General features: G+C 38.0%; 1 pseudogene; it reads right to left on the bottom strand.

Moving 5' to 3' along the window:
* Nucleotides 1-3,200, bottom strand: part of LOC110342356 — a 54,599-nt pseudogene extending 51,399 nt beyond the window's left edge.
* Between the last annotated feature and the right edge of the window lie 9,128 nt (nucleotides 3,201-12,328).

Below are 12,328 nucleotides of genomic sequence, written 5' to 3'. Positions count from 1 at the left end.
TAACGCCATGGAGTAGGAAGCCCGGAAACCTCTCCAGTAAGAGAAATACTTAGAATAGCAATTATGGGATAAATACTTAAGTCAGAGCTAGCCAGTAAGAAACAAGCAAGGCAAACAGCTTCATAATTAATATAGCCTCCTGTGTGTTTATTTGGGACTGATGTGGCTCTGGAACCAGGCTGGCGGGAAGGCTTCTCTCAAGGAAAAGGCTTCCCTTTACATAATGGTGATCAGGAGTGGGATGATGAATTTCCACGTAGAATGACTAAAGCTTTAAAGGAATTTTAGAAACAGAAAAATGGAGAGAAGCACAGATTTTTAGTAGCAGCATTTTCTCAGGTGGGCTCTGTTTTGCTAGCATCAAGCAAAGACTCACGCAGCTGGCTTAAGGGGTCTTCCTGACTCAGCATAAAAACCAAATCAAAACAAACAAACAAAAAAAACCAAGGTTCTTTTAAGAGACTCTGCTAATGATTGAAAGGTGTGTATGTACAGCTGGAAATGGCAATGACCACATCTCCAAGCCAGCAGCTGGAGTCACGCTTATGCCCACCATCTTGGAAAAATGGCAGTTTAAACAACCACAGTTTTAACAGATAAGACACGTAGACAGAAAAATGCAAAGATTTACAGTAAAGTCAGACTTGAAGAAAAACTTCTAGAGATTTACAGTGTGTTTAAAAATATACTTAGGATTGAGAGAGAAAAAGAATTGGCATACAGCCGGCTGTGGTGGTGCACGCCGGTAGGAATTGCTCCAGAGGCAAAGGCAGGCAGATTTCCAAAGAGAAACCCTGTCTCAGAGAAAAATAAATAAAAATAAAAGAATAGATAAATAAATAAGCCACATAAAGATGGAAAATACACAGAGTCTGGATACTGTATGCTATTGTGTTTTTCAATTTTTTGATTGCTCAGAAAGAAACAACTGCTAAAGTACACTTGATTATAAATGCTGCTAAATTAATTCAACTTATATCTTTTGAAAATGCCTTGACTTCAAAATTTAAGTATAAGGATATGTTACTTGGAAAAGGAGTTTTTGTTTATGTTTCTACAGAAAATGAAAAGCTGAGGATTCCTTCCAGGCTTCTGTGGTTTGATGAACCAAGACCCCCAGAAGCAGTGGACCAGGTGTTCCAACAATTGAAACAGCTAAGATGATGCAGTCGTACAGACGCTGAAAATACGGACTTACACAGGTTTCTGAGTTTTGTCATGATCCCCATGGTATAAATAGCGCCCCCTTCCAGCACAAAGCAGTTTGGAATGAGCGACATCCTAATTCCCATCTTGTTTATAAATCTTTGTTTTCATTTAAATGGGGTTGTTTATCATTGGCTAATGATCACTGTCAATCTCTTTTTAATGGTAAAAAGGGGAATTATGGTATGGGTATGGTTTTTCATTTATTGATACAAATTCAAAGTCAACTTTGTGATGTGTATATTTCTCTTGATTAAGTATTGTGTTTATACTGATCTTTTAAAACATAATGCATAATTAAATACAGACTATAGATAGTTACTTATAATAGTCAAAACTTATAGTTAGGTAAGTTAGGTTTTCTAGATATATAGAGATGTATTTGAGACAGATAGCCTTCAAACCTTTCAAAGGCCTTCAGAAAATGGCATTTAAAATGGTTTAGGATTTTTCTTGACAATGAGAAATGTCTACTCCTGGCAGCACCAATTATGTCTGAGATGGGCATTGAAGAAACTCATTATGGAGTTTGCTTTCAACATGGCAAAATTAGCCATTTGGGCAAGAAACTGCTCTTGTCTGGACTCTTTGACTGTTGCTCTATAAACTGGACATGCAGGATCCACAGGAAAGTGACTGCTGAACTCAAACAGTCCTTCAGGGTTCCTGATTCATGGAAGAGTCTACGACACTTTCTGAGGATACAGAAAAATGACTGACAGACTGCCAATGCAGATGAACAGTTTGAAATTTCCTGCTTTGCTGAGAAGTATTCCAGACACATTGTGGCCTTATGGGCTGAAAATGGATGCCTCAACATTACAGAGGAACTTCAGGTGACTGTTCAGGTAGCAAGATGTCTCTGTCAATTCTAGTGTTTATATATTATCCTTCTGTGGTCTTTGATGGAGTTGAAGACAGTTATAATTATAGTTTGCCTTAGTTATGATAAAAGATAAGCTACATATAGAACTTGGGACTCACAAGGATGGGATAGATGACATTTTCTTTAAATCTTGCTAAATGTTGATAGACAAAATATTGTAACTATGTTCTTACTTGATAACTGTTTTTTTATATATAATTTGACTATGTTAAAGTTAAGACCTTTCTTTTTGTTTAGACAGAAGAGAGGAGATGATGGGGGAAGTCCTGTGTATATGTCAATAAAGCACTGTTGGCCAATAGGGAACTAAGATAGGTGGGACTAGGAGTCGAGGAGGACTCTGGGTAGTAGAAACACAGAGAGTCAAGATGTAATGCCATGGAATAGGAAGCCCGGAAACCTCTCCGGTAAGAGAAATACTTAGATTAGCAATTATGGGATAAATAGTTAAGTCAGAGCTAGCCAGTAAGAAACAAGCAAGGCCAACAGCTTCATAATTAATATAGCCTCCTGTGTGTTTATTTGGGACTGATGTGGCTCTGGAACCAGGCTGGTGGGAAGGCTTCTCTCAAGGAAAAGGCTTCCCTTTACAGGGACACATTACATGACCACACCAAGTGAGAACTTTAGTTAATAATTATATACCTATAGAAACAAGGTGGAAAATATATGTCATTAACCCTAGAAAATGTCATGATAAAGGGATGAGCAACAAAATAAGCCCTAATCCAGAAATAGGGAAACCATCAGCAGTACAACACAAAATAAAAGTTTGTTTGGTCTTAGTGATATGGGAGGGAAATATGGAGAATCGGCATAGAAAATGATGGTCAACTTATCTATTCATTATGATAAACACAAATTTCATTATGATATACAATATTCATTATGATAAACACAAATAATTGAAAGAGGCACTTACTGAACATCTAGATTTCCTTTGACATTCATCAGTGGATCTTGTTTTATGTAAACGTAAAAAAAAATCTTCCTTCGCATCTCCATCCTTGTTTTCATTTTGTTTTATTCTCCAGAAGCACCTGGGATCTGTCACACTTAAAGGCAAAAAATCCTCCAGGATCAAGATGACAAACATCAAAGATAACATCTTTATCACATCACTTATAATGTAATCCTGTGCAAAGCGCAGCATAAATAGTCAGGCTGACACTCATGTATCAATGAGCTGGAGGAGTATGTACATGTGTCTCATTTTATTACTGCAGTTCCTACTGAGAGAAGTATTCATGACCCTGAGTGCTTTTCAGGTTTTTCTTCTCCTCTGAGGAAATCTTAAACACTTTCTGGCCTGTAGCTATGCAACTGAGTGTCTTTGTCAAGGTAGAAAATGATGGCTGATAATTTTGTTTAATGATAATTCTTCTGTGATGATTCCATTAATGGACATGAAGGCTACGGGCATGAATACACTTAAGAGAATTTGCTAACTTGTTTAGTTCAGGAAACTGTTTCTTTGATCCCCATTTGAAAAACTTGAAGTGGATTCCATTAGAAATTCCAAAATGAATTTTGCAGTGGAAGTTTCAGAAACAGCTTATCATAGACATAGATCAATATAGACACACAGATATCATGCCCAGGAAGGTCCACAACAGGGAGTAACATTCTCACATATTCAGTGTCCAGAAAACCAGAAAGCATGAACCTGTGTGACTCAGACACATCTGAGTGCCTGCTACTGTACAGAATCTGTACAGTGAATCATTCTAAAAGAGAAACCAAGCTCACACCTTTAATCCCAGCACTTTGGATGACACACGTCCTTAAATCCCTGCAATAGAGAGGAATATAAGGCAAGAGCTCAGGACTGTCTGAGGTTTGGTGGAGAACAATTCAGTTTGCAGTCACTCCATTTTTGGTAGAGGTAAGAACTCTCTAGTGGCTTGGCTGCTTTGCTTTTCTGATCATTAGCTTGGACCCAAATATCTGTCATGCCACAATAATTTTCTTTTAAAGCTGTACGATAACCTCTCTGTTTTACATAGAGAAGGATGAGTGCCCTGTCATATTGTAGAATTATTTCAGATAATTTATCTACCTGTTTATAGATCTGGGTCTATTTGGCTTTAACAGGTACCTTTCCCTATATGCTATTAGGCACTATAGAAGGTTATTTTGTCCCTTATGACAGGAAATATCCTTTTCATCTAATTCTGGCCTGTTGGGAGACAAGAGGAGATGAATTCTTTTCTGTAACTACTTCCTGCTGAAACTAGGATATTGTTGTCAGGGTGCAGGAAGGCTGGAATGTTAGTCAAAGGCTGGAAGGGGATTCAGGCAAAGGGGCATTCACCAGAAACATCTGGTTTACTGATGCAGCTGAAGAGATAAGGAACAATCACATTGGCTGGACTGGTTCACATCATTGTTCAGCAAATCAAGGGCTCCTGGTCATTTGGAGAAGGTTGTAGTTAGCAGCTGATGCTTAAATATGTCTGTTAGCCAAGTAGAAACATGATGAGACAGAAACAGACCAGAAACAGAAGTTAAAATTGATGCTTCCTGTGCATCTCTATCTTCCAGATGCTGTCTGACTTTCTGTGACTCCTTTCTGTCAACTATTTGCTGGCTCTGCCTCCCAACCACAGGCTGATTTGATTTAATTAATGCAGTCTCTGGGTTTACAGTGTGATTGAGTATTGCACAACAGGAATAGACTCATACCTTTGAGTCCGAGTAAAAGCTATAGGTTAGAGTTAAAACATATGAACATGTTTCCTCTGTTCAAAGAGCTAGATACAGCTTGGGCAGAGATGTCCTTAGCCCAATGAGGAGCACATTTATGTATATTCTTAGAAGACAACCAAAAGAAATTTAAAATCTTGAGCTTTTGAATAAACAGTAAGTAATTAATGTTCTACCTGCTTATCTGGCTTATTTATTTGCCACCTGCTTACTCCATTGATCAATATTAAAACTTTGAACTTTTGAAATATTAATGTAATAGCAGCATAGAAGGGGGAAAGATGTCTGAAACATTTCCCTTTTTAGCCTACATTAAATCACTTATTTTCATTTAATTTAGAAACAATCTTATTTTACATATCAATCCCAGGTCCCCCTCCCTCCCAAGGCCCCACCCATCCCCAATCCCATCCACATCTACTCCTTGTGGAGGGTGAGACCTTCCATGGGGTATCATCAAAGTCTGTCAATCATTTGTTAGAGGGCCTAGGCAGTCCACCTGTGTATCTGGGGTGAGAGAATATCCCTCCATGGGGAACAGGCTCCCAAACTCCATTTGTGCACTAGGGATAACTACTGGTTCCACTGTCAGAGGTCACATAGACTGCTCAGGCCTCCTAACCACATTCAGAAGACTTGATTCAATCCAATGCTGGTTCCCCAGCTTTATGACTGGGGTCCATGTGCTCTCACTTGGTCAGGTCAGCTGTTTTTTGGGCTTCTATAGCATGGTCTTGACCTCTTTGCTCATTCCTCCTCCCTTTTTACAACTGGATTCCAAGAGTCCAGCTCAGTTTTCAGCTGTTAAATCACTTATTTATACCTTGACAACTTGCATTTACATCTTAAATAATTTTCTGAGACCCTCAGAACTTCAATAAACTTTTACAACCTCAGATGTTTATATATCTTGAAACATTTTCTTAGACCTTCAAAACTTGCATCATCTTTAACCTTTTTTATTTCCATCTAATCATTTACTAGAGAGAGACATAAGTAGTTATCAATGAGAACAAGCATGTTCCTTTAGTGGAAAAGGTGTATTTGAAACCTGTTTATATTTTAATTGAGTTCTGTTAGCAAGGCAAACCTGTCTGCCTTTTGTCAACAGGAGCCTAGAAAACGCAATGCCTACTTTTTACATATAAAATGAGCTAAGAAGTTGATTTGGGGAGGAACTTGATTACCTGTTGTTGCTGAACTGAAAAAACTATAATTAGCCTAGATGTCAGTGTCATCTGAGATCTGAGAAGAATAAACTATAGCTAGGAGTATAATCTGAATTGCCTGTGTATCAGTTAAAATGGCAGTCATCCCAGGCTCCTGTGGGCTTTGTGATATTGGGAGCAGAGGTACCAGGGCCGCATCAGTCTTCAGCTGCCAGACACAGAATTTCAGAATGTTCCAGGTGGAGAAAAAACATGGGGAGTGGGCTGATCTTACTTTGTCTAGGTAAAGTGGGGCACCAACTCTCTAGTGTATTGCTTGCCTATAATTTGGGCCAGATTATGGAGGCAGGTGCAGCACTGTGGCAGTCTTATCCTAGAGTTACCACAATGCAGGTGGCACAGTCATGGTGCCATGTCATCTTTTTTGGAGACTTCAGATTTACTTCTAGGAGCTGGGGATCACTCTCATAATAAGCTTTCTTCATTAAAATTTTTAAGAGTCATATTCATCATATCTCTGCAAGTTTGAGGACCATTATCTACTAAGTATATATAAGTTAAACAAATTTAGACATAACTCTCTTGGTAAATAGACAGATGAAATATCCTAACATGTTATACAAAACTTTCCATGGGATGCTGACAAACTTTCCAGTCAACGAGAACTAGGTAGGTGGGTGGGTGAAAGCTCTCTGCTTTCCCTGGATGGGAGAATATTGGGGTCTTGTCAAACATCCTCCACATTCCCCATATGGATCCCACAAAACAGAATCATCTAATGACTCAATAGGAAGTCTCTGTAGATGCTTACTGCATTTCTCAGCATGGCATTTCACTCCAGCAGTCCATGAATTGAAGGAAGTCTTGGAATATCCCAAGGTGCCTGCCTCCTGAAACAGAACCATAGCCCTAGAGTTCCTGAATAAACATTTCTTTAAAATTAGGGTGGGTGGTCTGAATCACACTGGGGGGCCTCTAGAAACTCCTAATTCAACTGGTCAAGAATAAGACCACTACCACAGTTTAAAGTCAAATTTGAAAAAAGCTTTAATTAAATATTGGCCAGGTGGATGAACTCTCTGGGCTTCCAGAAAATGACCCTGAGTCATGGTTTTCAGGATCTTAGGAAGGCAAAACTCACAATTCACATTCACCAACAGATACAATCAGGAACAAGCATATATCCTGATATATTTCTTGCCTATATTTTTCCTGCCTACATCCAATCACGGATGAGCATGCATCTTGATGTATTTACTGACTATACATTTTTGATCCACATGTGATCAAGCACATGTGGGTCAAACAACTTGTTTACGGGAGTTAAAACATATGGCTTATTATCTACCATAAACAATAGTCTACAGAATTTCAGGTACTATCTGTCATTGGGCAAGGGGCTTGCAGAACAGAGGCATTTTTGCTTTATGGATCCCTTAGACACAGTAGTTAAAACTTAAAATGTAACTTTGGTTCTCCCAAAATGTTCTGTGACTACAAGGGGATTCTTTTTATAAGACCATGAATAAAAATTAAGTTTTTGCAGCCACATAACTCAGTGGTAGTGGTTATTCTTATTTACTATTATTAAAAATATTATGGTATGTTTTTCTTACTTTTAATGAAACTATTTGTTTAATTTTTGAAATTAATATAATCATATCATTTCTTTCTCCCCTTCTCTTTTCTCCCTTCAGACCCTGCCTTATATCCCTTCTTGCTCTCTCTCAAATTCATGGCCTCATTTTCTAGGTTTTCTTTTTCTCATTTCCAGATGGAAAGAATATCAATAAGTTGGCTAGAGACAATTCTTGCGATATTTTGTCAAAGAATGTGGCTGGGTTTTGCCCTTGTTCTAAAACTATGCCTGAAACTAAATCAAAGTTTTGGATTAATGGCATTGGCAGAGGATACTTCAAGATACCCCAGTACTATCTTTGCTATGTGGCTATTAGTGATTATTTATGTATACCTATAATGAAAAGGAGAAAACTGGACAAAAAGGAATGCAAAATGTACAGTTTGAGGAGTAAAGGAGCACCAGCAAGTATAATGTGTCTAAATTCAGTTTTCAAGGAGATAAAAAGTTTAACAAAAAGATTGATACTAACTGGAATTAAGGGAGTAGTAACCTTAGGGCAAGTCCCAATCTAACTAAACTTATGTTTTGTGAAAATAAATTAAAGGAATGTTTATGCAGTGAAGGAAATCATTAACAACAGAAAGATGATGCAAATGTGGTTGAAGAAGAGGTTCTAGTTCTAGTGCAGTAGAACTTGTTAAATTTGTTCACATGGTTCTGATTTTGTACTAAGAATACAAGAAAGTGGTAGTAGAGTCTCCTGATAAAATTAAGGAAATCTCCTGATGCCAAGTGTGTGTATGGGGTATCCTTGTATTAAAGCCCAGGTAGATCATTTCATAAAAGTAAAGGTGAACCCTGGATTGTGTTGCATGTTGGAAATTCCAGAGTTATGGGATACCTGCTAAGGAAAGCTGCAGATTAGGTGTTGAACCACCACACAGAAAGAAGTGTGTTGCAGTCAACAAAGTTGAAAGAAGTAGGAGATCTGAAGAGTTCCTCGATAACACACACAGAGTATCAGAATTGGAGTTTGCTCAGTGGTTTTCTGGTTTAGCTTTGGGACAGTAGCTCCTCACTATGTTCCTTTCCCTACCTTTTGGAATGATAATATATATTTTGTGCTTCTGTATATTGCAACAAACTACTTAAGGTAATGAGTTTCAAAATAGAAATGGGTTAGTGAGACTCAGTTTGTAGATGTTGCTCAATATGAATGTTATTTGATTTAGTGCTGTGGTCTCATAACAACATCACACATGAATGAGGGAGAGAATTATGACCTTCATTGCTGGGATTCTAAAAAGAAAATAATAGGGAAAACTGGAATCCCATAATCCTACTACAGGGTACACACTACTAATATCTTAAACTAACTAAATACATCACATACAGACAACATTAAAATTAACATCAAATCATATATTGTGCAAGTGTTTGAATGGCCCTCACAGCCAAACTAAAGCAATGCTATATATGTAGAAAAATCACGTATGTATCATAGGCATCTTATTTTTTTATCCCCTATTCAAATTCCCTTAGAGTAAGTAACTGAACCACCAGGAAAATTCCTTTTCTCAGTCACAGAAATTCTGATTAGGAACATATTCAGATGAGCTGGCATATATGAAGCCACAGAAGGATTCAGGTATTTGTTTGATACTTTCTTTAAAATAATAACTTCTGATTCCAACATAAAGAAATGTTCACTGCAACATTTTCACAGAAACCTAACATTATACTTTGCTCTTACATGAGGCAAACTCCAATCTCATCCTGACATTCTCCTCTGGCAGGTCCTCTTCTTTTCTCCCAAAGTTTATCTTTAATCTTCCATGATTCAGATATTTTATTACTGTCTCATCAGCAGCCCCTGTACCATATCTTCCATAATCTTCCTCAATTCCCATTTTCATGTTTTTTTCTATTCTCATACCCTTCACTAGCATATGTGTATTTAAGTATAGATTCTACAATTGAGAAAACAGTGTTTTATTTCTCATTTTGGGTGTGGTTTATTTAACTTGACATAATAATGTCTAGTTCTATTCATTTTCTTGATAATTTCATAGTTTATTCACTTTTATATTGAATAAATCTCATAAGGTATATATAGTACCCATTCTTTATCTATTATTGGGCATGTAAGGTGGCATCTCAACTTGATTATTTTGAATAGTGTAGCAATAGCTATGCATGTATCTTTGAATTATATTTCTTCAGGTATGTAACATGGAAGCATATAAGTGGATTACATAGTTCTTCTATTTTAATTTTCTTAAGGAACCTCAATAGTAATTCCTATAGTGCCCAAACCACTTTACAATACCATCAATATTTTATAAGAGCTTCTGTTTCCCCATCTTCCAACCACCTTTGTTTATAAATGTTTACTTGATGGTAGCCATTCTGAATGGTATGAGATGCAGTTTCAAGCATGCTTTAATTTGCATTTTTCTAGTGTTCAAGTTTATTAAATACTTTCGAAAATACTTATTGACCATTTATATTTCTTTCTTATTCAACACATTAGAGTACTAGTTAGTTAAGTGTCTGTTCTTTTATTTTTAGGAGTTCTGTGATAGTCTAGCAAATAATCCACTATTAGTTGTTTAATTGTCAAAATTTTTCTCTCATTTTGTAGACTCTCTTCAATGTACTGATTATTCCCATTTACGACTTGTATAGTTGGCAATGATTTTATCCCATTTTCTAGCTATCTCTTCAAAGTATTGATTTCTTTTGAAGTTGAAATATTTTCAATTCATGTGATTGTAATTATAAATTCCCAGGAAGATTTCCTGGGCTGTGGGTCTCCTTTACTGAAAGTCCTTTTCTATGATGATATCCTGATATGTTTCCCTTTAGCAGGGTGCGAGTGTATGATCTTACATTAAGGTCTATGACTATGTCGGTTGATTTTTGTCAACTTGACACCCTAGACATATTTGATGAGAAGAATCTCATTTGAAAGAAATGTGATCATGCAGACTACCAGTAGGCAGATATGCAGGGCACTTTCCTTATTAATTATTGAAGTAGGTTGACTCAGCCCATGGTGGGGGTGGGATGGGATAGCTGTTGTTGTTGGCTGATATAACTACTACTGGATAGGTGGTACTGCATTGGATAATAAAACAGCCTGGCCACTAGTAAGATTTCCAGAAATCTACAAGCATGACACCAACTGGCAAACTAAGAAATAGTGGAGAGACTACCTTAAATGCCTCTACCTGATAACGATTTTGATGACTACCATCCTAGGTCCTCCATCCAGTGACTGATGGAAGCAGAGGCAGACACCCACAGCTAAATACTGAAGTGAACTTCTGGAACCCAGTGACAGAGAGGGAGGAGTTATGAGCAAAGGAGGCAAGACTGGGCTGGTGAAACCCACAGAAACAGCTGGCATGAACAAGGGGGAGATCTTGGACCCCAGACTGATGGTTGGGAGAACAGAATTGGAATGATCCAGACCCCCTGAATGTGGGTGTCAGTGAGAAGGCCTAGGCAATCTATCAGGCTTTAGGTAGTAGATCAGTATTTATTTGGCATACAAATGGATTTTGGGTGCACATCCAAAAATGAGGGATGTTCTCTCAGCCTGGACAGTTGGGGGAGGGCCTAGTCCCTGACCAGAATGAAATGACCCTAACCCTAACCCTAACCCTAACCCTAACCCTCAAGAAAGGAGTGCGGATTGGGTGGGGGGCTGGGGGGCTTGTGTGGGGGCAGGGAAGGAGGAGAGGGAAGTGGGATTGACATAAACTTGCTTCTAATTTAAATAAAAATTTTAAAAAAGAATGAGAAAACAACAACAAACCCAACAACAAAAATAAAACAGCCTGGACTCTGGGAGAAAATCAAGGGAAACTGTGGTGACATATTGTTTATCATTTAATAAAGCCACCGAAGATTAGAATGCAAAACCAGCCATAGTCATAGAAGCTGGGCAGTGGTGGCACACACCTTTAATCCCAGGACTCATAAGACAGAGACAAATGGATCTCTGTGAGTTCAAGGCCACCCAGGGCTACATGACAGTGAATCAGTCTAAAAGAGAAACAGAGTTCATGTCTTTAATCCCAGCAGTATAGAGGTACACTAGACAGGAGCAGGGCATTTCGGTATTTTGTCCAATTATTCTCCAGCCATGTTGTGGTCATGATTGCCTCAGCCCTGTTAGAAGTAAGAGCTCTTTGGTGGCATGGCTTTTTTGCTTTTGGGTTTTGAGTATTCATGCTAAAGTAAATAGCAATAGTATGGAATGTTTCATAAGTCTCTTGGACAATCTTGACCTAAAATGGTTCATGATTTTATTTCTTTTTTTTGTTTTTTGTTTTTTACGAGACAGGGTTTCTCTGTATTGTTTCGGAGGCTATCAGTCCAGCCCAGCCTCGAACTCACAGAGATCCACCTGCTTCTGCCTCCCAAGTGCTGGGATTAAAGGCGTGTGCCACCACCACCCGGCTATGATTTTATTTCTTATTACAACTACATTCATCAGTATAACTGTACCACATTTTCGTTGTCCATATATCAGTTGAAGGCATTTAGATTATTTCTGTTCCTTAGCTCTTGTGAACAACCCAGCAATGAACATGGCTAGGATCTATGGTGTAAGATTTTGAGTCCTTTTGGAATATGACAAGGAGTTGTATATCTAGGTCATATGGTAGATTACTTTCAGGTTTTTGAGAACTCTCCACACTAGTTTCTATGGTGGCATTACCATGGATATCAGCCAGCCATGGTATATCAGGTTGCAGTGAGACTGGG

The sequence above is a fragment of the Mesocricetus auratus genome, unplaced genomic scaffold, assembly GCF_017639785.1.
Source record: "Mesocricetus auratus isolate SY011 unplaced genomic scaffold, BCM_Maur_2.0 Super-Scaffold_4256, whole genome shotgun sequence".
Taxonomy (NCBI): Eukaryota; Metazoa; Chordata; class Mammalia; order Rodentia; family Cricetidae; genus Mesocricetus; species Mesocricetus auratus.
The sequence above is the reverse complement of the archived record's forward strand: the minus strand, read 5'-3'. Positions and strand labels throughout refer to the sequence as shown.